At 55.1% G+C, this 4565-nt stretch overlaps 1 protein-coding gene across 1 annotated transcript in view; it reads left to right on the top strand.

Moving 5' to 3' along the window:
• Positions 1 to 294: 294 nt before the first annotated feature.
• Positions 295 to 4565, top strand: part of Fam163b (family with sequence similarity 163 member B) — a 31100-nt gene continuing 26829 nt past the window's right edge. Inside the window, exon 1 of the mRNA XM_021155857.2 lies at positions 295 to 628. The gene's annotated coding sequence lies outside the window, so the exon portion shown is untranslated. The remainder of the gene's footprint in view (positions 629 to 4565) is intronic.

Raw genomic sequence — 4565 nt, 5'->3', positions numbered from 1 at the left:
CTGCTCCAAGGTTGTGCTTTCCACAGTCAGGTAAATCCCATCACCACAGAGTCCAAAGCTCAAAGAGAAAGAAACATGCTGGTGGAGATCAGTGAGAACCCCGCAGGGCGCGCACAACAGTGTGGGTCCCTAGACCTTGCACGTGAGCTCAGCCGCAGGGGGGAGGGAGGGGGCGGGGGGAGGGAGGGGGGCGGATGCGGACCAGCGTCAGCACCAGGGACAGTTCCTCGCCTGCTCCCTGCAGCCGCCGCCGACGGCGCGCGCAGGGCTGCAGCGCGCACTCCTCAGCAGGCTAGCGCGCGCGCGCCCTCCCCTCCAGCGCGCGCCCCGCGCCCGGGACTAGGCTGGAGTCGCGCGTGCCGCTCGCAGAGAGGCAGCTGGGTGTCCAGAGCCGTGGCCGCAGCGCGCAGCTGGCAGAGAGTCTCTCCTGGCCACGCACTTGCCTCCTCTGGGGCCTCCAGGAGTCTCTTGGAGCTCACTTTGCCAGCCCGGCCCCAGCAGGCGCCACCGGCCTCGGCCTGGGCTGCATTTGCTGCTACTCGCTGTGCCCGGGACAGAGGGACGCCCGCCCCGTCACGTGTGTCCAAGTCCTCCGCCAGCCGGGGCAGCGTGGTTCCCATGGTTCAAGGTAAGGGCCAAGCGGGTGCGCAGGTCACGGTGTGAGAGCAAGCAACGCAGGCTAGGAAGCCCGGGCTCTGTGCCCACCTCGTCTACAGTACGTACTGCAGCTTGCCCTGGCCACCTTTCATCAGGTGCCCTGACCTATCTACACAGGTGCCTGTACAGCATCACCCATCCAATTGCTACCCTCCCTCCAAGAGCCTGAGATGGGCAGTGGGGTTCTAGGTGAGAGGCCGAGGAACCCACGGACAGAAGAGAGGTTCTACTTCCCTCCAAGGGTGACTTGCCTGAGGGAAGGGGTATGGGGAGAGAAAGTTTGTCTGAAGAGACTGGAAACCTGGCTCCATTCATCCTTTCTTGCCTGGAGCTGAGATATTTGGTTTCAGGAGGTGAGGCTTGCCTCCCACCAGGTTGCTGCTGAATGCTTGCCCTGGGCTACTGCTGGCATCCATCCTGTCCAGCCTCTGTGTGAAAGGCTTGAGGGCTCCGTTTGACAGACAAGGAAACAAAGGCTTAGAAAAGTTGGTTTCTTGTCCAAGGTCACGGTTAACAGGTGGTGGAACCTCTGTCGCTGCTTTCCCACATTGTTGGAAACCTCATCTTAAATAGTGCGGGCAGGAGGGGGCATGCCAGGCAGGCAGCTGTGTTTTTCCAGCCAAACACCAAAATCCGAAAAGCAGGTTCACATTCAGTGTCATACGGGTGCACATTGCTCTGCTGATGTGACTCCAGGGCAAGAAACCTAGGTGACAAGTCCCCAGACCTTTCTGCAGGGTCCCTTGTCCCTTCTGGGGAAGCTAGAGTTAAGGGGTCTGCAGAGAGTGCCAGGCTGCTCCCCTGTGGTCTTCTCCCCACTGTGCTGGTCAAAGTCTTGGTAGGGTTCAGGGACAGCTTCCACCTCTCAGAAGTTTTTGGTTACAGAAAAGCGCATGGGCCCACCTTCCTCTTCTTGAGATAGAATTGAGAGTGAAGACTCCATGCCAAGGGTCTTGAAGACTCAAGAATTGACACCTCTGGCCAGTAGGAGGTGGTTGAAACTCTCCATGACACATGGGCTACAGGCTTGCTAAGTACATACAACCTTGTGTGGCTTTGAGTTCTTTTCCCTCCTGAGGCCAGGGGCTCACTTCTGTCTTCTCTCTCTCTCCATCCCTTTCTTTGGTGGTCATGTGTAGTACATTTGCCTTATGCCATAGAAAAGATGGATAGAGTGGCCTTGTGCTGGAGTCTTTGTCCCTGTCACCTGAGCTCCTGTTGGACTGGTTGGTACTGACCCACTTACCAAGTCCGGAGATGCCTCCTGGAAAGGTCTAAGGTCTGGGAGGAGGTACAGCTTCCAAAATGGGTGCCTGGAATACCTGTTGGGGGTGGGGAGCTGTAGAATATCACTGGCTCTCTGGGGCAAGCCAGTGCCACGAGATGTGGGAGCCCAAGATGTGCTGTACCATCTCTCCTGTAAGTGGGAGATATCCCCAGAGCCTAAGGCCTCTGCTGTGCCAGCACAGGTAACATTGAAAAGGAACTTACAGAGATGGTGGGCACAGACTGAGGAGTCAAGATTTTGCCCAGCTCTGCCCTTCTTCCTGGGTGACCTTGGGTCGGTCCCTGTTTCTTTCTAAATCTCAGATCGAGGAGATGGTCTCACATGCCCTGGGGTTCCTCTCAGCGCCCCCTATTCCCTTCCATCCCATCCTCTAACCATGTAGTCACCCAGGTTTTTTCCTTTGGCCTGGATCTAAGTGTCGAAGTCGGGTGCTGGTTCTGAATGAGGCTTTCTTTACTGCTTAGAGACCCGTGCCTGCAGACCCAGCAGCAATCCAATGAGGAAGGATGATAGAGCTCAAAGCAGAAATTTGTCACCTCACAGTCAATTATATTGGATCTAAACTCTCATGGATTGAGTGGAAGGCAGAGTGGCTGCCCAGACTATCCACTTGGCTCCCACCCCACCACTACCCCCTCTTCCTCTTCATGCCCTGACCTGGGTGGTGGGAAAGTTGTGATTTCTATAGTGGGAATGTAAATCCAGGGCCCAGGTTTTTGGGCAGATCCCTCAGCAACATCATCTACAAAAACAGGCGCTTCTGCCTTCCTGTGGATGTTTGGTGGCACCTGTGCAGGCATGGCCTGGAGCATCGTGAGGATGTAGTAGGGCAGGAAGGGGCCTCCTGTCTACCTTGTTACTACCTTTTCTGTGAGGTCCCTGCAGTCTCTGTCCCTCTGGATTCATCTAGGCTGGAGCTGCAGTACCTGCAAGCTCCTCTCCTTCTCTCCTACCAGATCCCTCCATTCTCCCCAGGAATAGGGCTCCTGGAAGAGGCTTAAGTTGTTGAAGCCACCCCTGACCCAGTCCTCTGCCTTGTCTCCCCTGCTGGTGGTTTCCCTAGAAGGCCCTGCCAGCCCAAGTCACAGGGATGCTGTGGCCAGAACCCCTAACTAATGGAAAGCTGGGGTGCAGAGCCTGGCATGTGAGCTCCTGATTTACACTCCTAAGATATGACACAGGGACTTTGTTCCTAACTTCCAGGGGTCTTGTAAGGGAGGTGGCTGGAGATGGTCTGGGGTCAGACCCAGGCTGTAAGCTATGTTCTGTAAGTGGGCTTTATGCAAAAGTCTAAACCTTGGTGGACAGACCTGGCGTTAACACTGTGGGCTTTGACACAGAGCCTGACTGGAGAGGAAAGGCAGGGGACTCAGAAGAGCTTACCATGTCCATTTGGAACAGGACGGTAGGCGGTGAGCAGATGCCACCCGTTTGGAGTGCCGTGGTAGGTTGGAGTAGTTGTGAACGTGTACCAGGACTAAATAAACATCACTCCGACTGGCCTTCATTAGGATCTGGGATGAACTGTGAGTGGGTGAGGAGTAGGGCTTTTCCTTCAGTACCAAGGTAGCACCCGACTGTACATCCCACCCCAGTGGATGCTGCTGCTTCCTTCTGGGTCCTCCCAGCCCACCCAAAGGGGCATCTGTGGGAGTGGCTCTAACCAGATCAAGCCAGTCACCTGTGCTTGCGTCTAACTTCTCCAGTAACAGGACTGAGGAGATGGCTTGGTTGGTAAAGTGCTTGCCTTGGGAACAGGAGGACATGAGTTTGATCTCTAGAACCCATGAGGGGGAGCCAGAACAGCCAGGCATGGTGTGAATGCCTGTAATTCCAGGACCGGAGAGGTAGAGACAGGCAGAGAGCCTGGGGCTTGCTGGCCAGCCACCCAAGCCTGTTGGAAAAGGTCCATGCCAGTAGGAGACGGTGTCTCAAATACAAGGTAGATAGAGCCAGAGGAATGACACCAGATGTCCTCTGGTGTGCTCATGTGCACACGCAAGCACACACACACACACACACGCACGCACGCACGCACGCACGCACGCACGCACGCACATGTGCCCACTCACACATGCTCCTGAAAGCACTTCTGTAGTGAGTTGGTTGGGATGAGGGCTGTGCTGCTATCTGGGAATCATAAGAGGATCAGATAGAGATCTGAGCAGTGGTTGGGGAACAAGCCAGACTCCTAGGGTCACAGCCACATTCACCACCTCCATGGCTGCTGAGGGTGGCACAACCTTAGGGACTGTGCTTATGTCTAAAGTATGTGTTCCTAGTGAGGCTACTTAACCCCTTGTTCCCTGGGTTCTTTATCCATGCTGTATGTTGGTCCCACTTCCTAGAAGAGTCTTTATACTGCCGGGAACCTCCCATGGGGCCTATTTCCTGACCAAATCGGAAGATGGCCTCAGAGCAGACAAGGATGCCCTTGTCAAACAGGAGAAGTGTAGCTGGTCTTAGCTACTTTGTAGGTTCTTCTTCTTCTTCTTCTTCTTCTTCTTCTTCTTCTTCTTCTTCTTCTTCTTCTTCTTCTTCTCCTTCTCCTTCTCCTTCTCCTTCTCCTTCTCCTTCTCCTTCTCCTTCTCATCTTCCTCCTCCTCCTCCTCCTCCTCCT

This window comes from Mus caroli, chromosome 2, assembly GCF_900094665.2.
Source record: "Mus caroli chromosome 2, CAROLI_EIJ_v1.1, whole genome shotgun sequence".
In the NCBI taxonomy this organism is placed as follows: Eukaryota; Metazoa; Chordata; class Mammalia; order Rodentia; family Muridae; genus Mus; species Mus caroli.
Note: the sequence above shows the minus strand (reverse complement) of the source record. Positions and strands in the feature narration are given on the sequence as shown.